Source organism: Trachypithecus francoisi, unplaced genomic scaffold, assembly GCF_009764315.1.
Source record: "Trachypithecus francoisi isolate TF-2019V2 unplaced genomic scaffold, Tfra_2.0 Lachesis_group0, whole genome shotgun sequence".
Lineage (NCBI taxonomy): Eukaryota > Metazoa > Chordata > Mammalia > Primates > Cercopithecidae > Trachypithecus > Trachypithecus francoisi.
Window position 1 is genome coordinate 125,757,880 of NW_022681453.1, and position 25,602 is coordinate 125,783,481.

General features: G+C 38.7%; 1 protein-coding gene across 3 annotated transcripts in view; it reads left to right on the top strand.

Annotated features, from left to right (window-relative positions):
* Positions 1-25,602, top strand: part of KCNMB2 (potassium calcium-activated channel subfamily M regulatory beta subunit 2) — a 321,134-nt gene that overhangs the window by 237,764 nt on the left and 57,768 nt on the right. The gene's annotated exons all lie outside the window — the stretch shown is intronic.

The window sequence follows — 25,602 nt, forward strand, 5'->3', positions numbered from 1 at the left end:
GAATGACTTTGACGAGATGAGAGAAGAAGGCTTCAGTCCATCAAACTTCTCAGAGCTAAAGGAGGAATTACGTACTCAGTGCAGAGAAACTAAAAATCTTGAAAAAAGAGTGGAAGAATTGATAACCAGAATAATTAATGCAGAGAAGGCCATAAACGAAATGACAGAGATGAAAACCATGACACGAGAAATACGTGACAAATCCACAAGCTTCGGTAACCGACTCGATCAACTGGAAGAAAGAGTATCAGCGATTGAGGATCAAATGAATGAAATGAAGCGAGAAGAGAAACCAAAAGAAAAAAGAAGAAAAAGAAATGAACAATGCCTGCAAGAAGTATGGGACTATGTAAAAAGACCAAATCTACGTCTGATTGGGGTGCCTGAAAGTGAGGGGGAAAATGGAACCAAGTTGGAAAACACTCTTCAGGATATCATCCAGGAGAAATTCCCCAACCTAGTAGGGCAGGCCAACATTCATATTCAGGAAATACAGAGAACACCACAAAGATACTCCTCGAAAAGAGCAACTCCAAGACACATAATTGCCAGATTCACCAAAGTTGAAATGAAGGAAAAAATCTTAAGGGCAGCCAGAGAGAAAGGTCGGGTTACCCACAAAGGGAAGCCCATCAGACTAACAGCAGATCTCTTGGCAGAAACTCTCCAAGCCAGAAGAGAGTGGGGGCTAATATTCAACATTCTTAAAGAAAAGAATTTTAAACCCAGAATTTCATATCCAGCCAAACTAAGTTTCATCAGTGAAGGAGAAATAAAATCCTTTACAGATAAGCAAATGCTTAGAGATTTTGTCACCACCAGGCCTGCCTTACAAGACACCCTGAAGGAAGCCCTAAACATGGAAAGGAACAACCGGTACCAGCCATTGCAAAAACATGCCAAAATGTAAAGACCATCGAGGCTAGGAAGAAACTGCATCAACTAACGAGCAAAATAACCAGTTAATATCATAATGGCAGGATCAAGTTCACACATAACAATATTAACCTTAAATGTAAATGGACTAAATGGTCCAATTAAAAGACACAGACTGGCAAACTGGATAAAGAGTCAAGACCCATCAGTCTGCTGTATTCAGGAGACCCATCTCACATGCAGAGACATACATAGGCTCAAAATAAAGGGATGGAGGAAGATCTACCAAGCAAATGGAGAACAAAAAAAAGCAGGGGTTCCAATTCTAGTCTCTGATAAAATACACTTTAAACCATCAAAGATCAAAAGAGACAAAGAAGGCCATTACATAATGGTAAAGGGATCAATTCAACAGGAAGAGCTAACTATCCTAAATATATATGCACCCAATACAGGAGCACCCAAATTCATAAAGCAAGTCCTTAGAGACTTACAAAGAGACTTAGACTCCCATACAATAGTAATGGGAGACTTCAACACTCCACTGTCAACATTAGACAGATCAACGAGACAGAAAGTTAACAAGGATATCCAGGAATTGAACTCATCTCTGCACCAAGCCAACCTAATAGACATCTATAGAACTCTCCACCCCAAATCAACAGAATATACATTCTTCTCAGCACCACATCACACTTATTCCAAAATTGACCACATAATTGGAAGTAAAGCACTCCTTAGCAAATGTAAAAGAACAGAAATTATAACAAACTGTCTCTCAGACCACAGTGCAATCAAACTAGAACTCAGGACTAAGAAACTCAATCAAAACCGCTCAACTACATGGAAACTGAACAACCTGCTCCTGAATGACTACTGGGTACATAACGAAATGAAGGCAGAAATAAAGATGTTCAAGATGTTCTTTGAAACCAATGAGAACAAAGATACAACATACCAGAATCTCTGGGACACATTTAAAGCAGTGTGTAGGGGGAAATTTATAGCACTAAATGCCCACAAGAGAAGGCTGGAAAGATCTAAAATGGGCACTCTAACATCACAATTAAAAGAACTAGAGAAGCAAGAGCAAACACATTCAAAAGCTAGCAGAAGGCAAGAAATAACTAAGATCAGAGCAGAACTGAAGGAGATAGAGACACAAAAAACCCTCCAAAAAATCAATGAATCCAGGAGTTGGTTTTTTTAAAAAATCAACAAAATTGATAGACTGCTAGCAAGACTAATAAAGCAGAAAAGAGAGAAGAATCAAATAGACGCAATAAAAAATGATAAAGGGGATATCACCACCGACTCCACAGAAATACAAACTACCATCAGAGAATACTATAAACATGTCTACGCAAATCAACTAGAAAATCTAGAAGAAATGGATAATTTCCTGGACACTTACACTCTTCCAAGACTAAACTAGGAAGAAGTTGAATCCCTGAATAGTCCAATAGTAGGCTCTGAAATTGAGGCAATAATTAATAGCCTACCAACTAAAAAAAGTCCAGGACCAGATGGATTCACAGCTGAATTCTACCAGAGGTACAAGGAGGAGCTGGTACCATTCCTTCTGAAACTATTGCAATCAATAGAAAAACAGGGAATCCTCCCTAACTCATTTTATGAGGCCAACATCATCCTGATACCAAAGCCTGGCGGAGACACAACAAAAAACCAAATTTTAGACCAATATCCCTGATGAACATCGATGCAAAAATCCTCAATAAAATACTGGCACACCGGATTCAGCAGCATATCAAAAAGCTTATCCACCATGATCAAGTGGGTTTCATCCCTGTGATACAAGGCTGGTTCAACATTCGCAAATCAATAAACGTAATCCAGCATATAAACAGAACCAAAGACAAAAACCACATGATTATCTCAATAGATGCAGAAAAGGCTTTTGACAAAATTCAACAGCCCTTCATGCTAAAAACGCTCAATAAATTTGGTATTGATGGAACGTACCTCAAAATAATAAGAGCTATTTATGACAAACCCACAGCCAATATCATACTGGAATGGGCAAAAACTGGAAAAATTCCCTTTGAAAACTGGCACAAGACAGGGATGCCCTCTCTCACCACTCCTATTCAACATAGTGTTGGAACTTCTGGCTAGGGTAATCAGGCAAGAGAAAGAAATCAAGGGTATTCAGTTAGGAAAAGAAGAAGTCAAATTGTCCCTGTTTGCAGATGACATGATTGTATATTTAGAAAACCCCATTGTCTCAGCCCAAAATCTCCTTAAGCTGATAAGCAACTTCAGAAAAGTCTCAGGATACAAAAGTAATGTGCAAAAATCACAAGCATTCTTATACACCAGTAACAGACAAACAGAGAGCCAAATCATGAATGAACTTCCATTCACAATTGCTTCAAAGAGAATAAAATACCTAGGAATCCAACTTACAAGGGATGTGAAGGACCTCTTCAAGGAGAACTACAAACCACTGCTCAGTGAAATAAAACAGGACACAAACAAATGGAAGAGCATACCATGCTCATGGATAGGAAGAATCAATATCATGAAAATGGCCATACTACCCAAGGTAATTTATAGATTCAATGCCATCCCCATCAAGCTACCAATGAGTTTCTTCAGAGAATTGGAAAAAACTGCTTTAAAGTTCATATGGAACTAAAAAAGAGCCTGCATTGCCAAGACAATCCTAAGTCAAAGAACAAAGCTGGAGGCATCATGCTACCTGACTTCAAACTATACTACAAGGCTACAGTAACCAAAACAGTATGGTACTGGTACCAAAACAGAGATATAGACCAATGGAACAGAACAGAGTCCTCAGAAATAATGCCACACATCTACAGCCATCTGATCTTTGACAAACCTGAGAGAAACAAGAAATGGGGAAAGGATTCCCTACTTAATAAATGGTGCTGGGAAAATTGGCTAGCCATAAGTAGAAAGCTGAAACTGGATCCTTTCCTTACTCCTTATACGAAAATTAATTCAAGATGGGTTAGAGACTTAAATGTTAGACCTAATACCACAAAAACCCTAGAAGAAAACCTGGGTAGTACCATTCAGGACATAGGCATGGGCAAGGACTTCATGTCTTAAACACCAAAAGCAACAGCAACAAAAGCCAAAATTGACAAATGGGATCTAATTAAACTAAAGAGCTTCTGCACAGCAAAAGAAACTACCATCAGAGTGAAAAGACAACCTACAGAATGGGAGAAAATTTTTGCTATCTACTCATCTGACAAAGGGCTAATATCCAAAATCTACAAATAACTCAAACAAATTTATAAGAAAAAAACAAACAATCCCATCAAAAAGTGGGCAAAGGATATGAACAGACATTTCTCAAAAGAAGACATTCATACAGCCAACAGACACATGAAAAAATGCTCATCATCACTCGCCATCAGAGAAATGCAAATCAAAACCACAATGAGATACCATCTCACACCAGTTAGAATGACAATCATTAAAAAGTCAGGAAACAACAGGTGCTGGAGAGGATGTGGAGAAATAGGGACACTTTTACAGTGTTGCTGGGATTGTAAACTAGTTCAACCATTATGGAAAACAGTATGGCAATTCCTCAAGGATCTAGAACTAGATGTACCATATGACCCAGCCATTGCACTACTGGGTATATCCCCAAAGGATTATAAATCATGCTGCTCTAAAGACACATGCACACATATGTTTACTGCGGCACTATTCACAATAGCAAAGACTTGGAATCAACCCAAATGTCCATCTGTGACAGACTGGATTAAGAAAATGTGGCACATATACACCATGGAATACTATGCAGCCATAAAAAAGGATGAGTTTGCGTCCTTTGTAGGGACATGGATGCAGCTGGAAACCATCATTCTTAGCAAACTATCACAAGAACAGAAAACCAAACACCGCGTGTTCTCACTCATAGGTGGGAACTGAACAATGAGATCACTTGGACTCGGGAAGGGGAACATCACACATCGGGGCCTATCATGGGGAGGGGGGAGGAGGGAGGGCTTGCATTAGGAGTTATACCTGATATAAATGACGAATTGATGGGTGCTGATGAGTTGATGGGTGCAGCACACCAACATGGCACAAGTATACATATGTAACAAACCTGCACGTTATGCACATGTACCCTAGAACTTAAAGTATAATAAAAAAATAAATAAATAGAATTAAAAAATTAAAAATAAATAAATAAAAAACTGAAACATGTAGGAGTAGGTAGATGTCTTGTCTGACTGATGGTAATTAATATCCTTCTCAGCCCAATTTAGTCCTCAATTATCACATCTTATATACCCAGTTAGGAAATTAGTTCAACCTGAATCACCCTTGTGGTTTCTTTGGAACTCAAAGCTAGCGATATTCACTCCACTTGCCTCTGTCACTTCAAAGACTTCAAAGCTCTGAGTTTTTCCTGTTGACAGTTTCCAAAAAAATGAAGTTATCTATTACTTTTTGCTCTTGGACCTCCCCTACATATTCCACACTTTGGAAGGGGAACCTGGCATTCTGGGGTCCCTGGCAGGCTGTTCCCGGATCACAGAGTCATGGCAACTCTTCACTGAGCTAAGAATACGAAAAAGGTAGAAAGGCCTGCCGTCCTCCCTTTCTGCTCTCTTTGTTCAAGACTTAGAGAGTCTTGATCTCCAATCTTAATATATACTAAATAACATTTTCTTTCCAATTCATAATTTTCTTGCAATTTACTCTTAACTGCTTTCTTACTATTCAACATGACTTTTATATATTCCATGGAAGATTATACATTTATAGCAGTAAATGCTCAATAATATTAATATCAGGCCTGCTTTTTCCCCCTTTTTGAATCTGGGTCCAAAATAATCAAATAGGCTTTACCCTATTTGTTCTGTCAAATGTATTTTTACTGGGTCTGAGACACTAACACAGAGAACATAATCATTACTGGAATGTAATGAGGAGAATGTGCATAGCTTGGGAATTACCATATATGCATGTTCACCACCTCTTCCTCCCCAGTCTTCCCACTAACTCAGACTCCAGATCCATATTCCTTTTTGGGACTCCAGAAATTCACCAGGGATATTCTTCCAAAGGTTATGATACCTCCTTTTCTCTTGCTAATATAATTGCCAAGCTGCGTGACATAAGGAGCTCTCTATCCCGCCAGTTCTCATTTACAGACAGAAAGCCATTACATCTTCATTTCAACCACAGACCAACTGTTCAGTGTATCTTATTAAAAATATTAACTCAAAGTTGTTTTATTACAGAACTTTCTGTTTCAGTTACTGTCTTAGTCCATTTGTGCTGCTATAACAAAATGTGACACACTGGGTAATTCATAAAGAACAAAAATGTATTTTCTCACAACTCTGGAGGCTGGAAAGTCCATGAAGAGGTCTGAGCATTGGTGTCTGGTGAGAGACTGCTCCTTTGATGAAACCTTTGATGGTAGCATCCTCCCATGACAGAAGGCAGAAGTGTGGAAAGGGCCAAAGGCTGAGTGAAGCCTCTTTTTGTAAAGGCCCTAAGCCCACGAACTTGGGCTCCACCTTTATGACTTAATCACCTCATAAAAGCCCCACATCTTAATACTATCAGGCTGGTGAGTAAGTTTTAGCAGAGGAATGGAGAGAGAGGCATTCAGACCCTACCAGTTACAGTCCTATTTTTCATGTCTACACCTTTCTTCAGACTGAGCCTTGGGAAGATATAAGGTGAAAAAAAGAAAAGAAAAGAAAAGAAAAGAAGGAAAACAGGATAGGAAACATATCTATAGAGCCCTTTCTATGCCCAGGTTCCTGTTCCATATATTGCCTTGTTTCCATCTCATGGTTTTGGGGAATCTGTTAAATCTGGAGCAGGTGAGTAAGAAAATACTTGAAGTCAAGGAATTAAGTCGTCTAAGACAGTGGCTGTGTGGGAAGTTACATGGAGATGGGCTCTGAACCATCATGGGGACTGTGAGCACTCTACTCTCATTTATATTCCAGCAGAGTTGTGGACATTCCTGGTCAGACCTGTGTAACAGAAGCCAGGAAAAGCACACGCTGACGGCACCCTCACTCTGGACTGTAATGAAGGCAAAAGCCTTAGGCTTGCCAAGAAACCCTTCTACTTCCTTTTTCTCCATTTAAACTTAAAATGACTTCACTATACTTCTTTCCCCCTTTGTAATTTAGGATATATCCAAAACGAGCAGACAGTAAGAACAATAGCTCTAAATTATACCAACAGTTTAAATATCATTTTAACACTGAGTGCAATTTTAAATGTTGTGCATTCCTTCTACCTAGCATCTCAGTATTTTCTGTGTTCCTTTGACCTTAGTTTTGACTAGAAGCTCTTCTGTGAGGTAGCAAAAGAGTTCAACTTCTGAAGGTTACCAAGCCTCCCAGAACCATCTTTACACAAATGCAGGTATAGATCTGCTATCAGAAACAGATTCACTTTCTTTATGCCACAGGATATTAATATCCTAATTCCAGAAACGCATCTAAAGTTCAAGGACATATTACAGCATTTTGACTTTCCGGACCAAGAACTAATATGAGTCACACAAAAATAAGAATGCTATTAAAAATTGTCTACAATCTACCAGTTAATATTCACTGCCAAATCATAAATTACATCTTTGTTTTTTTAAACACTTGATTTCTTTTAAGGTTTACCATATTCCTGATACTGTCTGAAAACAGGGAATTAATCCTTCACATCTAGTGTGATATCTGACACCTACTATGTGTTATATAACAAACGTTATGGAAATAAATTCATCAGTAAATAAAAAGCCCAGAGAAACTGTTTTAAAGACAAAGAAAAGGAGATTAACTTTTTTTTAGAGAAAATATTGAGGAGGAATGACCTAACACTTATATTCTAGATAAAATATAATTTTAACTATCATTATACTGAAACCTAAACTTCCTGGATTTTCACACTAAAAATACTAGATTCTTAAAATAGGAGTTCTTTTTCTTAACAGATAATCACTTATCCTCAGATATACTATGCAAAACATGTCCATTTCATACTAAATAGCTACCCTTCTAGAGTATTTGAGAAACATTTTGATATAATGAATATGGCTCTTGTCAAACATATTATTCTCTATCTAAATGCAAATCCATTTACAAATGACAAGAATAAAGAAAATTAGAATCATTTTTGCTTGAGTTTTGACACAGGAAGTCATCAAGGACAGCTCAGGGACTTTCTCCTCTGGGGCTCCCAAGAACAAAAGCTAAACTGCCGTACTCTCTCTCTATCTCGAGGGAGATCACCTTTCTCCAGACTGGTTTAAGTCAATGGATCCTGCTTTCACTTATAATTTTCAAAGGTATCCCGTAACTGATGCTTCTCCTCAGGGTTCCATCTTAAGCACCCCTTCCCTTCTCAACCTGCATAATTTTCTTAAAAGCTCTTACACTCCGAGGTCTGTATCTACAACCAGGACCTTTATTCTGAGTTCTAGCATGTGTCAACTGCCTATAACACTTTCCCCAAGTGTCCTCTTTGTCATTTTCTTTACCTTTCCCAACCACCCCCTGCCTTCCTCAAAAACTCCACAACTCAACCCCTGCTCCAAAGAATCTCTCGTTTTATTATTTTATTATATTTCCCACATTGGTTAATAATGCCACCATCCACACAGTCCCCAAAGAGAGTCTAAAAATCATTTTTAACTCCTTCCTCCATCATCTTCACTCTCTTTAGTCCAATCAGTCACCAAGTCCTGACCCTACATCTTCTAAATACTGCCTGTATTTGTTCATTCTTATCACCCCTACCCTTGGTTGGACTATGGCCATTACCATCCAATTCCCTGCTCATCGTTTCATCTGCTCTAATTTATCCTCAACATTACGTTCTCAGTAACATTTCAAATATGTAAATATGATCATGTGGCTTATTCCCTTGCTTAAAAATGTGTGATGAAGTTCAAATTTTTTTTAAATAATTTAAATGTTTAATGAGACACCATCACCTTTCAAGATAGAGCCTGGTACCTCTGCATGGTCTTCACAAGGCAGGTGGTGAATTTCAGAATCTGACTCTTCACTCACAACTTCCTGTATGTATCATAGATGACCATGCCAGCCAGGAATGTTGACATGATCATAGAATACATAAATAAAAGGAGGTGATAGTTTTGCCATTCTCAGAAGTAAATAGATGCCACCAGAAGTTGTATATTCAGAAAAACAGAATCGTGCAGTGTTTAAAAGTGTAGACTCCTAATGTAGACTGCTGGAGTTTATATCCTGGCTCCTCTACTTACCGGTTTTGAGCAAGTTATGAAGCTATGCAACCTTCATCATAAACCTTCGTCATAAAATAGGAATAATAAAAACCTTCATCGTAAAATAGGAATAATAAACCTTCATCATAAAATAGGAAGAATAAAAATACCTATCTTATAGGGGTTTGTGGCAACTAAATTAATTAAAGTATATAAAGCAACATGAAACAATAAATGCTAATATTGTAATATACATAATACTTTAAGAGAGATATTAACCAATGGAGCATAGCCTGACATGGGGACCAGAATACGAAGACAAACTGAGATTACGCTATGTGAAGAATAATTGTAGTTATATGCAGCTCACGGTAAAGAAATGTTGGCCAGGCGCGGTGGCTCATGCCTGTAATCCCAGTACTTTGGGAGGCCAAGGCAGGCAGATCACAAGGTCAGGAGTTCAAGACCAGCCTGGCCAACATAGTGAAACCCATCTCTACTAAAAATACAAAAAATTAGCTGGGTGTGGTGGCTGGCACCTGTAATCCCAGCTACTCAGGAGGCTGAGGTAGGAGAATTCCCTGAACCTGGGAGGCAGAGATTTCAGTGAGCCAAGATCACGCCACTGCACTCCAGCCTGGATGACAGTGCGAGACGCCGTCTCAAAAAAAAAAAAAAAAAGTCAGAAATGTCAAGACATTACATGGCAAGATGTACAAAAATATCTGGAAAGCAATCCAGAATGCTGAACCAGGAACATTAGTGGAACTCTTGGGAAACAATTTCTAGCTCAAATTCTAGAAACACTTTTCATCAAACAGAAATGTATAACAATAAAGGGGTTGTCATCAGAGAAAGTGGGTTCCCATCCACTAAAGGTGTTTAACCAATAGCTGGATAACTCCTCATTTACAATATTTCAAAGAAATTGATCAAAAAATGCAGGGGAGAAAAATGGCTTCTAAGGGGCTTAGGAGTCTCAGATGACAAAGGACTTAATACATCACCTAACAGTAAATAGGTGGCCGGGCGCGGTGGCTCAAGCCTGTAATCCCAGCACTTTGGGAGGCCGAGACGGGCGGATCACGAGGTCAGGCGATCGAGACCATCCTGGCTAACACGGTGAAACCCATCTCTACTAAAAATACAAAAAAAAAAAAAAAAAAAAAACTAGCCGGGGGAGGTGGCAGGTGCCTGTAGTCCCAGCTACTCGGGAGGCTGAGGCGGGAGAATGGCGTAAACCTGGGAGGCGGAGCTTGCAGTGAGCTGAGATCTGGCTGCTGCACTCCAGCCTGGGCAACAGAGCGAGACTCCATCTCAAAAAAAAAAAAAACAAACAAACAAACAAAAAAAACAGTAAATAGGTGTTTATAGTATTATTTTTAGTAAATTCCATACAGCATAAATAGTCACGGCACAAGCTTAGGTTGATTTGTCATCAAGTTTCCCTTAATAACCCTGTTTACCCAGTGATGAGTAAAATCCAGCTCTAGGGATGCATCATGTCATCTGAAATTATTTCCCCAGCTCCGTGATTCATCATGGACAACTCTAGACAAATGCTCCCTGGCTACTGCAGCTGCATTTCCTTTGTTCTCATGGAATTTTCTTGAAAAACACAATGACCATTTTTTACCTCTACAATTTGCTTGCAGTGTTTCTTTTCATTCATTTAACATGTTTTGAAAGCAATATGCCAAAGGGAATTTGAGAGGAGTTTATTTTGACCCTAGGTATCAGTTTCAAGAAGGTGAAAAAGTTCAGAAACAAAGAAATTGAGTCATCTTTTGACCTTGATACAACTGAAGCTTTAAGATAAATCCATTAAGAAGAGCTATTCGGTTGAATTCCTACTATGTACCAATAACAATTCTATTTTAAAAACAAAAAAAACAGGCTAAGACAGGCTTAATGGCCAAGTCAAAGCCACATGGTCAATAAGGAGGAAAGCTGAGAGTCAGTCATGTGAATCTAATGTCAAATACACTATGCCTGATTCCTACCCTTTAAGACACACACACACACACACACAAACACACACACACACACCTGTTCCAGACTCACTCCCTGCATCATACAGTCAAGCATGTCTCAAATCTTGAAGGTAGGAGAAGCCGGTGTACCATTCTCTATGATCCTGAACCATCTTCCACCCTGAGGAACACACCGAGGCCAGTCTGAATTGGCATATAATATTTGATGTTAGAGTTTGTACCTGCACGTTACTGTTTGGCATGGATTTGTCTACTGGCTCAGGACTAACCAGTTAAGGTTTCCCTCCCTGTAGCACCAATACCCTCCAACCGGACTCCTGGCACCTGACCACTGGGCATTTCCTTACCACCACCTGCACAAGAGTGATGTTATAATTTAGTCATTTAATCACCCATTTCAGTTGAAGTATCAAGACATCTTATGCTGTGACTGGTTATGAATGGCACAGCATAAACTTATGCATAACTGGGAGTCTCTCCTTCAGCCTGACCTTCAGCATCTGGAAATTCCATGGCATGGAATACAAGAAAATGTGTGAAATGTGAGGAGAAAGGATGAAGAAAGCATCATCTCATATTGATACTTAGGGGGCAAAAGGAATGTACAGTGATGAATCCCACTGTACCAAGGACCAAATCCTCCCAGACCCAAGTCTGGATTTTTCGCAGTGGGTTATTCCCCAGCTGCACAACATGGACCTTCGACTTGAAGAGGCCCCAGCCTTGCACCCAGCCTTCACACAAAAGGCTAACATCAGTGAGCCTATTTGATGGCCTTTCCCAGACAGTCTTCCCACTGTTATTCATTTTCTTTGGCTATCAATATCCACCTCTTCCAGGAGACCATCTCTAAAGTTTATATTTATGGTCGCCTCCTTGAAGTAAGGCACTGCAAAAATCTTTCTTGGGTTTACTTACAGATGATGGGAAGCCATTGATGGATATACGTAAAGAAGTAAACTAGAAGAATTGTAATGGCATAGATAAAAATTAAGAAGAACAAGGGAGAACATGACTTTTTTCTTTACAGGTTGTAAATTAGAATTTGAAAAAGTTCAAACATCATAGTCAATATGTCCTTTAAGTTACATTTAATTTCTAGATTCTTTCTCCAATTTATCTTTGCAATTTATTTATTAAAGGCTCCACTTTGTAGTGTAGAGTTTCTCAGTATCAATTTTGCTGACTGACTCCCATAATATTTTATAACATGTTCCTCTGTCCTCTTTACTGTCTATAAATTGTTCATAGGATCTAGGGGATTGATTATTTTCGGGTTCAGGTTTTTTGTCAGACTAAATCATAATTGATATTGTGGTTGTTCTCTTTTTGATAATAAAAATCATTCATGATCAAGGTCTCAGTACATTAACCCATTGTGAGTTGCAAAGTGATGATAATTTAATTCTACTATCCCATCCTCATTAACTAAGTTAAATACTTCTACAAAGAAAAACTTTACTTCACCTACTATTTGGTTTCCCAGTGCTTTTGTTAATAAAAGAAATATAGGGAAAATGATGGATTCTCTTCCTATACTTATCAGGTTTCAATATAATAAATTGATTACCTAGCATCTTCTAATGATGACCAATTAGTTTTTTTTTAAAGCACTATGAAATTATGAGTTAAATATATCTGCTGGATTTCTATCCATTTCAGCTGTCGTCCTGATTGATACTTAGATTGCCCTTTCTTTGTTCCATCTCCAAGTTGGTCCCTGAACTCTTTTGAAGCAATCCTGATAGTCTTTGATAGATGTCCTGCTATTTAGTATAATTCATCTTCCATATTTCCTGTCCGACATCTGGAATCAGTCTTCTCCCTAAGGAATCTTTATTCCTTATAGGGACAATGCTGGCATTTTCTCCAACAATCTTAATCCATCCTGAATATCTATCGCATTTCTGCACTTCACCCCAACCCCATGCCTCCCAGTTGAGGCTCAGGGATGCAAGGAGGGATTAGAAGTTCCTCATGAATATGATGACAGATGGGTTTAGGCTCAAAGATGGTTGAAGCCCAGGGATGTCCATGACATGAGTGACTTGGTAGAAATTACAATTTCAAGTGGCTACTATGACACAGCCATATCAAAACGTCCTGCTGTAAGGCAAGCCAACCAGTTAGGAGGCAATTTGATTATTACAGGAAAAGCAGCATGACAGGTATTGGAGTCAAACTAACTTGGGTTTGAATCCCAGATCTACTGCTTGAAAATCTGCATGACCGGGCGAGCGCGGTGGCTCAAGCCTGTAATCCCAGCACTTTGGGAGGCCAAGACGGGCGGATCACGAGGTCAGGAGATGGAGACCATCCTGGCTAACGCGGTGAAACCCCGTCTCTACTAAAAAGTACAAAAAAACTAGCTGGGCGAGGTGGCGGGCGCCTGTAGTCCCAGCTACTCAGGAGGCTGAGGCAGGAGAATGGCGTAAACCCGGGAGGCGAAGCTTGTAGAGAGCTGAGATCCGGCCACTGCACTCCAGCCTGGGCGACAGAGCGAGACTCCGTCTCAAAAAAAAAAAAAGAAAAGAAAAGAAAATCTGCGTGACCTTGCACAAATTAGTTAACCTCCCTAAGCCTCAGCATCCTCATTCATAAAATGGATACTAATAACACATATCTGATAGGGTTATCAACGTAATACATATGAAACATAAGACCTATTACATACCAAGTGCCCAATAAATAAAAATAGTGATGATTTTTGACATTTTATTATTGTTGCTAAAATTTATATATTGACAGAGAGCAGATTCTAAAACAGTGCAAAATAGTAGCCACTAGCCACAGGTGACTACTGAGCACTCCAGATGTGGATGGTCCGCATTGCAAAGTGCTATAAGTATAAAATATGCACTGACTCTCAAAGCATTGGTGAAAGTAATGTAAATTATACCTTTTTTAATTTTTATTACATGATGATATTATAATATTTTGGGCATATTAGGTTAAATAAAATGTATTATTAGAATTAATTTTTCCTGTTTCTTTTATTATTTTAATGTAATGCTAGAAAATTTAAAATTATATACGTGACACACATTCTACTTCTACTGGACAGTGCTTCTCTAGAGATATTAAGAAGATATTTTTGTTTTGTTTTGTTTTGTTTCGTTTTGTTTGCAGCAAAGGGGACCAAATGAATTAAGAATATACGATGGACGTGGTGGCTCACACCTATAATCCCAGCACTTTAGGAGGCTGAGGCAGGTGGATTACCTGAGGTCAGGGGTTCAAGACTAGCCCGGCCAACATGGTGAAACCCCGTCTCTGCCGAAAATACAAAAATCAGCTGAACGTGGTTGCACATGCCTGTAATCCCAGCCACTCAGGAGGCTGAGGCAGGAGAATTGCTTGAGCCCAGGAGACGGAGGTTGCAGTGAGCCGAGATTGTGCCACTGCACTACAGCCTTGCCAACAGAGCAAGACTCTGTCAAAAACAAAAGAAAAACAAAAAACAAAGAATATATTATAAGCAAAAGTTCGGTGACTGCTGGGATGAGGGGTGAGGAACAGGAAGGAGTGATGGACCACCTCTAGTTTTCTGGCCTAAATCATTTCTTTCATGTAGCCTATGCACCCGACACCTTCTAACATGAAGCCACTTTCAATGAATGTTTCTTAACAGACTGATGTCTATTTTCCCAAGAAAACAACTATCTGTACTGGCTGCTTTCCCTATGGGCAAAGAGGCAGTTCTTCTGGGTCTTGATAGCAGATGTTGGACAAAATAACCAAATCTGTTCTTTTGGGAGAAATAATTTACATTTATTAGTACCTACCATGTTCCAGACATTTAACATGTCTTCTTGCGCCATACCAAAACAATTGTTAGAGGTAGCTATTACAACCTTCATTTTTACAGATAAGAACAATGAGATTCAGAGGTTAACTAGCTTACCACATGTCATATAGCAAGGAAGGAACAGAAGTGAGAGGTAAAACCAAGTTCATTTGCTTTCTTGATCCATGCTTCCTCGTTGTAAACTGGGTTGTCTTTTAGGAGTACATGTGCGGATTGAAGAATTCAAGATCCCAAATTCTGTTAGTCACTCATCTAAAGTGATTTCTCCTAATCCTTTGGGTTCTAAGTCCCTAATTTAGAACTCAAGAATCTGTATGCTACAAAATGTAGGAGATGCAAGCTCTTAAACTATTCTAAGTTATTTATGTTATTTATAGGGCTTCCTTGGCACCAGAGTCATCCTATCAAACGTTTTCCAGGCAATTCTGACAGCACAGATTTTTTTTTTTTTTTTATACTTTAAGTTCTAGGGTACATGTGCATAACGTGCAGGTTTGTTACATATGTATACTTATGCCATGTTGGTGTGCTGCACCCATCAACTCGTTAGAACCCATCAATTCATCATTTATATCATGTATAACTCCCCAATGCAATCCCTCCCTCCTCCCCCCTCCCCATGATAGGCCCCAGTGTGTGATGTTCCCCTTCCCGAGTCCAAGTGATCTCATTGTTCAGTTCCCACCTATGAGTGAGAACATGCGGTGTTTGGTTTTCTCTTCTTGTGATAGTTTGCTAAGAATGATGGTTTCCAGCTGCATCCATGGCCCTACAAAGGATGCAAACTCATCCTTTTTTATGGCTGCATAGTATTCCATGGTGTATATGTGCCACATTTTCTTAATCCAGTCTGTCACAGATGGACATTTGGGTTGATTCCAAGTCTTTGCTATTGTGAACAGTGCCGCAATAAACATATGTGTGCATGTGTCTTTGTAGTAGAGCAATTTATAATCCTTTGGGTATACACCCAGTAGTGGGATGGCTGGGTCATATGGTACATCTAGTTCTAGATCCTTGAGGAATTGCCATACTGTTTTCCATAATGGTTGAACTAGTTTACAATCCCACCAACAGTGTAAAAGTGTTCCTATTTCTCCACATCCTCTCCAACACCTGTTGTTTACTGACTTCTTAATGATTGCCATTCTAACTGGTGTGAGATGGTATCTCATTGTGGTTTTGATTTGCATTTCTCTGATGGCGAGTGATGATGAGCATTTTTTCATGTGTCTGTTGGCTGCATGAATGTCTTCTTTTGAGAAATGTCTGTTCCTATCCTTTCCCCACTTTTTGATGGGGTTGTTTGTTTTTTTCTTGTATATTTGTTTGAGTTCTTTGTAGATTCTGGATATTAGCCCTTTGTCAGATGAGTAGGTTGCAAAAATTTTCTCCCATTCTGTAGGTTGCCTGTTCACTCTGATGGTAGTTTCTTTTGCTGTGCAGAAGCTCTTTAGTTTAATTAGATCCCATTTGTCAATTTTGGCTTTTGCTGCCGTTGCTTTTGGTGTTTTAGACATGAAGTCCTTGCCCATGCCTATGTCCTGAATGGTACTACCTAGATTTTCTTCTAGGGTTTTTATGGTATTAGGTCTAACATTTAAGTCTCTAATCCATCTTGAATTAATCTTCGTATAAGGGGTAAGGAAAGGATCCAGTTTCAGCTTTCTACTTATGGCTAGCCAATTTTCCCAGCACCATTTATTAAATAGGGAATCCTTTCCCCAATTCTTGTTTCTCTCAGGTTTGTCAAAGATCAGATGGCTGTAGATGTGTGGTATTATTTCTGAGGACTCTGTTCTGTTCCATTGGTCTATATCTCTGTTGTGGTACCAGTACCATGCTGTTTTGGTTACTGTAGCCATGTAGTATAGTTTGAAGTCAGGTAGCGGACAGCACAGATTTTTTTAAGGGAGTATCTAATTTAATATTTCTCAAGAGTCTTTCACCATAGAATCCAAGCAACTTGATCTGACCTGGTTTTTCTTAGACCTGTAGCCATCCAAAGAGAATCATTATTCCTGTTAACTGATTTTTAAAAATATATCTTTAAGTATAACCCTTCAATGAGTCAGAGTAAGATTTAGAATTTAAAATACATTTTCCTTTATCTGCTTAATGTCTTTTGCATTGTAAAAGTCTGCTTTTACTATTGGATCCATTTGCTTCTAAGTGGACTTTTACCTGAAGCCAAGAAAAAAAAAAACTATCCAAGAAACCAAAAAGTATCCACTCTTAATGTTGGCATCTGGCCCAGAATATCTCTGACAAATGCTAATATTCAATGATTTCTCTGAATTATGTCTCAAATCCCTTCAGTCAGGCTAATGCTGTTAATTTAGCATGCTAGGAATCAAGCAGAAATATGGCCAAAAGTCTTAAATGAAAAAGAATTAAAGATGAAAAAATATTTTAAAAAATCTAATAAACATCTAAAGAGATAATAAACATCATTATTAATCAAAGAAATGAAAATGTTCAATAAGATACCATCACACACTCACTAAAATAACTAGAATGAAAATTTAGGCAATGCTAATTTTTTGAAAGATTTAGAGTAACTGTTAACTATTGTGCTCAATAAGCTATAATATAAATTTGACAGTCACATAGGAGAACTTTTGGCAGTTTCTAATAATACAATTTAAAATACACATATTACATGATGAAATATTATACAGTAATAACAATAATTGGTAATTGTCGTACAGAATGACATTGAGGAATATTAAAAATATAAAACTACAAACATAATATTTCAAATATAAAATTACAAATAACATTATAAGGTAGAAAAACTACATATTGACTGATTCAAATTTTGTAAAATTTAAAAACTTATGAAATGAATATATAATATTTAAAAAGCAGAATAGTGGTTATCCCTGGAAAGTAAGTAGAGAATGGAAGATGAATAAAAAGGGGTTCTGTGAGTCTGCTACAATTCTGTTTCTTGACTTGGATGCTGGTTTTACATGTGTGTTTGGTTTGTAAAAATTTATTCAACTGCACACTATGATTTATAGAATTTTCTCTTTTAAAGTATATGCACATATAAAGTTAAAACATTGGCATGTTAGCGATATTAGGATGTACAAAAAAGTATATTCATTTGTATACATATAAATCAACAGCTATGTGTAAATAAATAGCTACTAATAATGTCAGGCCTATTATTTTAATTAATCTTCACAAGAAATTTTAAAGGTTGCATTAACAGTCTCATTTTAGAGACAAGATTATTAAGACTTAAAAAAGTTAGTTGGCTTGCGCCCAATGTAATACTGGTAGCAAAAGAACAGAAATGGAATTCAAACTCAGTCATCTCTATCTCCAGAGTTTCTTACCACAATTGCACTAAGCAATAAAAGACATGAATAAATCAAAGGAAGTTTTGTCTTATTGGCAAAAAGAAAGGGCTGAATGACTCAGTTTCAGGCTGAGAACACTGAGTTCGGTATGCTGGTTTCCTTCAGGAATAGAATTTTACACATATGATGAGTTTAGAGTGGCTGTGGACAAATTTAATTATAGTTCACCCAATAACCACCACAGTTGGATAGAATAGGTCCAGTGAACCATATTTTCTTGGCCACAAAATACCTCCCTTACCAATTTCCCTTAACACTTAAAATTTCCACAATTAATCATTAGCTCCCCCTTGGGATGAGTAGTAGTTTATCCATTGTATTAGAGATGGGGCTCCATGGGGAAATGGAATACGGTGAGGAAGAAACAAGTTACAAAAATGTGGTTGGATCCTAACACCATAAGAAGGTTTGTGCCCAAGATGTCCAACTCTATAGAAATGCAGCCTATAGAAATCATTAACAAGGATCAATGGAGGGCTTTCATTTTGCCTTCCCATTTGATGCTTAATCTGTCTGCCCTCAGCTTTACTAGATTTGCCATGAGCATTACTGAATATTCATTTAAGAAATAAACAAAATGTAAAATAGAAATTACATTTAACCAAAGACAGATTATAAGTCAAATAAGTTGAAGGAACAGACCTTGATTGCAACTTTCCAAACTAGAACATAAGAAAACTTCTCAGGTGAAAGGAACCTTAGACTCATCTTCTTCAATTCCTTAATGTTACATATAAGGAATAGGAGACCAGGAGGCAAAAGGACCCCAGTTACAGATGAGTTAATAGCAGAGCTAGTGCTCTTCCCATGGTTCACTCTTTTCTTCATGCCTTTCTCCATAAAAAATTAAAGATCACATCTATGAATGCCTGCCGAATACATTCAACTGTGTGAACCTTTACACCGATTTTATCTTTCAAATCTACTATATATGTAACTCATTCTTAAGTGGTAATAGCATATACTTACTGCTTCCCATCTTGCAGACATTTTTCACATATTAACTCACATATATATATCATATATATTCAGGTATTAACATATATATGTATTAACTCACATATATTCATGTTACATATAGTAGGTACTGTTACATATGCACATATATGGTATAAAATTATTGCATTGTAACATCACAAAGTATACCACATATGTTAACTCAATCTTCACAAGAATTGTATGAGGTATATACTGTTATTATCATACTAATTTTACAGAAGAAAAGACAAATATAAAAAAGTATTAGAAATTGTCCAAGACCACTCAGATAATAAGGAGCAAAGCCTAGGTTTGGGTCCATCTGTCCATATTCTTACCATTATATTTTATTCTCTTGTCCTTTTCTCAGTCTTCTATCATCCCTCATTTTCCCTCTCTCTAAATTTTATGTCATGAAGAATTAATGGAAGAAATAAACTGAATGTTGCCATCATCACTTAACAACCATTATTTCTTTGATAGGGGTTTTGGTACTTAATTTGCCTAGCAAAAATACACTGGTTGAGGAACATTGGTTTTGAAGTTGTACAGGCTTGGATTGAAATTTTATCTTCACCAATGAACAGCTATGTGACCTGAAAAAATTAGTTTTCTGAATATCAGTTTTCTCTTTGGGTAAATAGAGTTCTCATAATAGTTACTGTCAGAATTAAATGACATAATGCATACAAATGCATTATGTACATAGGTCTAGAGAAGTACCTCACATCTTCATGTCTATTGTTGTCATCTCTAATTCCTCTCCATAAAGAGCTCTTCTTATAGTTTAAATCCCTTGATTATCAATTCAGATAGAAGCAAGAGTTAAACTACCTTCACCATGAAGGAAAGGGTGGTTTCAACATAAATCTGTGATTTATACTGATCTAGGAGGAACACGTGAGTCATGAGCAGGTTTCCTCACACCAGTTGGGTACGTGTGATGCCCAATAGAGTGAATGTTTAACAATTAAGCTGGTTTTAAATGTGTAGCATGGAAGGAATCAAACTGAATGTCGGTTGTGATTATTCACTTGTACAGTGCCTTAAAGGTAAATTATCAAATAGTGAATGAATTAAGATCATGTAAAAATGTGTTTTCTATTTCTTCAGAGAGCTTTTGGGTTCTTTGGGGAAAAAATCAAACAGAAGGGCTTTATGTATCAGTATGGCCAAATTTTGAAAAAAATTCTGCTATTTCCCCCAAATGGAGGAAACTAACATTTACTGACTACCTACTGAATACCATATATATTATCTCAAATAACTGTCACATAGAAATCCTGTATGACATCTGCTATTACTCTAATTTTCTTGATGAGGAAAATGAAACTCAGGGAATTTAACAATGTATTTCTGTCATATAATTACTAAAAATGGAGCTGGGATTGCACTCTGAATCCAATTTAAAAGTTCTTTCAACTAAACCCTGAGATGGTCATTTCTGACAGCTGTGATGACCAGAGAAGTGATGCAATGTAAAACTTATTTTATTATTTATGAATGTGCGTAGCAATCTTATATTAAAGACACCCATCCACACTTGCCTGACCTGCTTGTCTACTCCTCTAGACCAAAGTTCTATAAGAGTAAAGGCATTGTCTGATATGTTTATCAATATGTTCCCAACACCCAACTTGGTGCCTGCCACCTAACTACAAGTTCAGTAAATATTTGTTGGATAAAGAAGTGAATGCTGAATTGATTAAAAGAATAAAGATTAGCTCCACACTCATATTTTCACAGATGGTGATACTAGAGGAATAGCAGGTGTTTTGTCTGCAGTTTACTATTGCTCGGTGACAGAGTGAAGATTAGAAACCCAAAGCTCTGAATAAAAGCCCATTGTTGAGTTTAATGAACCAGGTCAACAGCAGGCTAAAGGACAGGTCCATTATTTAACTTAAGCTGCTGTCCTCTTGAAACAGATGTCAATGTGTCATGATTACATGAACAACAGTTGTTTTACATAACACATGACAGAGGTCACAAGTGACCACCACACCATCACCAGTCAGAGGAGTCCATACATGGTTGCCCCAGCTACTGAAAAGCAGGTTGCAAGACAACCAAATAGAACCCTCCAGTGATCCCCACCACTGCTAAGTCATAGGAACACCAAATTGAAAGACTATCCACACAAGAAAATGCCTTCATAAGGAGCAAAAATCAGGTGAGCAATCACAGTACCAGGTTTTAACATCATAGGAAGGAAAGACACATTGAAAAGGGTAGGAAAAACAGTCTTGAATTGCCCACATTGCCACCTCCATCCCCCAGCAGAAGCTGCACAGCACAGACACAGAATCTGTGTACCTGGAAGAGAGCATAGCGATTGTGGGACTTTGCATTGAAATTCACAGCTGCCGTGTTACAGTGGAAAACATGGAGGCAGAACTCAGCTGGCACCATCAGACGGAACATTTAGACAAGCCCTAGCCAGAGAGGAATTGTCTACCTCAGTGGTGAGAGCCTGAGTTCCAGCTAGCCCCACCACTGTGGGAAAAAGTGCTCTAGGGTCCTAAATAAACTTGAAAGGCAGTCTAGGCCACAAGGACTGCAATTCCTGGGCAAGTCCTGATGCTGTGCTGGGCTCATAACCAGTGCCCTTGGTGGGCATACAACCTAGTGAGACACCATCCGGGGCAACTAAGGGAGTACTTGCGTCACCCCTCCCCCAAACCAGGGCAGTGCAGCTTGCAGCTCCAGGAGAGACTCCTTTCCTCTGCTTGAGGAGAGGCCAGGGGAGAGTAAAGGGAACTTTGTCTTGAAACTTGGATACCAGCTCAACCACAGTGGAATATGGCACCAGGCAAAGTCCTAAGGACTCTATTCCAGGCCCTTGCTTATCGATGACATTTCTAGATACACTGTGGGTCAGAAGGGAACCCACTGCCTTGAAGGGAGGAACCTAGTCCAGGTCGGATTTATCACCTGCTGACTGAAGAGTCCTTGGGCCTTGAATAAACATCAGTGATTGCCAGGCAGTACTTATCACGGGGCTTAAGTGAGACCCAGGGCCATGCTGGCTTTTAGTGTGACCCAGTACATTCTCAGCTGTGGTGGCCATAGAGAGAGACTTCTTCTGTTGAGGAAAGGAGAGGGAAGACTAAGGGGCACTTTGTCTTGCAGCTTGGGTACCAACTTGGCCACAGTAGAGTAGGGCACCAAGCAGGCTTCTGGGGTCCCCAGTTCCAGATCTTGGTTCCTGAAAGGCATTTCTGGACTCACCCTGGCTGGAGGGGTGATCACTGCCTTGAAAAGAGATGCAGGCCTAGCTGGGTTCACTATCTGCTGCCTGAAGGGATTTTGTCCTTGAATGAATATCAGCAGTAGCCAGACAGTGGTCACTGTGCACCTTGGGTAAGAAATAGTGCTGTGCCGACTTTGGATCCAACCCAGTGCAGTCCCAGTGGTGGTGGCCACAGAGGTGCTTATGTCACCCCTCCAACACCCCCAGGCAAATTGGCACAAAGAGAGAAACTTCATTTGTTCAGGGAAAAGTAAAGGAAGAGAAGAAGAGTCTCTGCCTGGTAATCCAGGGAATTCTACTGCATCTTACCAAAACAATCAAGGCAGTAGCTCTACAAGTCTGCAAAAGCCACAGTATTACTGGGCTTGAGGTACCCCATAATGCAGATACAGCTGCAGTGACCAAAGATTTAGATCACAACACTTCATACCTCTTGAATACCTGGAAAGCCTTCCCAAGGACAGATACAAACTACCCCAGACTGCAAAGACTATGATAAATAGCTAACTCTTCAATGCCCAGACATTGCTGAACATCCACAAGCATCAAGATCATCCGGGAAAACATGACCTCACAAAATGAACTAAATAAGGCATGAGTGGCCAATCCCAGAATGACAGACACATGTGACCTTTCAGACAGAAAATTCAACATAGCTATTTTAAGGAAGCTCAGTGGAATTCAAGACAACACAGAGAAGGAATTAAAAATCCTACCAGTTAAATTTAACAAAGAGATTGAAATAATTTTTAAAAATTAAGTAGAAATTCTGGAGTTGAAAAATTTAACTGACATACTGAAGAATGTATCAGTCTTCCAACAGTTGAACTAATGAAGCAGAAGAAATCATTAGTGAGCTTGGAAACAGGCTATTTGAAAACACAGTCAGAAGAGACAAAAGAAAAAAGAATAAAAAACAATGAAGCACACTGACAGGATCTGGAAAATAGCCTCAAAAGGGCAAATCTAAGAGTTACTGGCCTTAAAGTGGCAGAGAAAGAGATAGAGTAGAAAGGGTATTCAAAGGGATAATAACGAGAAAATCTCAAACCTAGAGAAAGATATCAAGTATTCAAGTACAGGACAGTTATAGAACACCAAACAGATTTAACCAAAAGAAGACTACCTCAAAGCATTTACCAATCAAACTCCCAAAGTTCAGGAATAAAGAAAGGATATTAAAAGAAGCAAGAGAAAAGAAGTAAATAACATACAAACAAGTTCCAGTATGTCTGGCAGCAGACATCTCAGTGGAAACCTCTCAGGCCAGGAGAAGGTGGCATGACATATTTAAAGGGCTAAAAGAAAAGAAAAAAAAAAAAAAAACTTTCGTTGTAAAATAGTGTACCCAGCAAAAATATCTTTCAAACATGAAGGAGGAAATATTTTCCCATACAAAGAAAAGTTGAGGGATTTCATCAATATCAGACCTGTCCTATGAGAAATGCAGTCTTCAGCCTGAAAGAAAAAGATGTTAAGCAAGAAAAATCATCTGAAGATACAAAATCCACTGAAAACAGCAAGTACACAGACAAACTCAGAATATTATAACATTGTAATTGTGGTATATAAAGTACTCATATCTTGAGTAGAAAGACTAAAAGATAAACCTATCAAAAATAAGAATTGCAACATCTTTTCAAGACATAGTATAATAAGGAATAAGGGCCGGGCGCGGTGGCTCAAGCCTGTAATCCCAGCACTTTGGGAGGCCGAGACGGGCGAATCACGAGGTCAGGAGATCGAGACCATCCTGGCTAACATGGTGAAACCCCGTCTCTACTAAAAATACAAAAAAAAAAACTAGCCGGGCGACGTGGCGAGCGCCTGTAGTCCCAGCTACTCGGGAGGCTGAGGCAGGAGAATGGCGTGAACCCGGGAGGCGGAGCTTGCAGTGAGCTGAGATCCGGCCACTGCACTCCAGCCTGGGCTGCAGAGCGAGACTCCGTCTCAAAAAATAATAATAATAATAATAAGGAATAAATAGAAATGACTAAAAGTTTAGAAGTGGGATGAATTGAGTTAAAATGTCAAATTTGTATTAGTTTTCCTCTTTGCTTATTTGTCTGCTTGTTGTTTTTGTTCATTTTTGAAATCGGTGCTGTCATCAGCTTAAAATAATGGGTTATAAGATGTTGTTTGCAAGCCTCATGGTAACCTCAAATCAAAAAACCTACAACACATATGCAAAAAAATTAAAAGTAAGAAATTAAAACATACCATTAGAAAAAAAATTACCTTCACAGAAAGGAAGATGGGAAGAAAAGAAGGAAGAAAGAGACGACTGCAAAACAACCAGAAAGCACATACTAAAATCGCAAGAGTACATCTTTACTTGTCAATAATAACATTGGATGGAAATAAACTAAAGTCTTCAATCAAAAGACAGAGAGTGGCTGAATGGTTTAAAAAAAAAAGACCAAATGGTCTGTTGCCTACAAGGAACACACTTCACCTATGTATACCCATAGGCTAAAAATAAAAAAGCAGAAAAATATATTCCATGCAAATGAAAACCAAAAAAGAGCAGGAGTAGCTATATTTATGTGGTATGAAAGAGATTTCAAGACAAAATTAGTGATGGACTAAGAGCTCCAGCTGGGGAAGTGCCACTGCCAAGCCTGCAGCCTGACGCCCTCTCAGTAGTGCCTGCATTGGGTGTCGCAGCACCTGTCTGAGCACTGGGCACACCCATGGGCAGGCTCAGCTCCCACCCAGCCCTTCCATCTCAGCTGGTGCTTGGAGCCTGCACTGCCACTGCTGCCCTTTCTCTCAGGCCACACAGCCGAGTAAACAGCCACAAGCTACATCGACAGTGCCCATGTTCTGCTGCTGAGCCACCATGGAGTCACTCAGCCCTTGGAGCCTAAATGTACACAGTCCTGCTCTCAGACATACCACCATTAGATTTAATAGTCAGTTTTCATCAATACTAATTTTCAGCGATGGAATCAAATATATACGGCCCTACTCTGGGACACACCTCCACTGGATTTAATAGACATTCCTCACTAACACTTTCAGCTGTGGAATTGCAGACAGTTGATGACAAAGGAATGACATTGTAAATGAATGTCAAGTGAGGGGAGCAG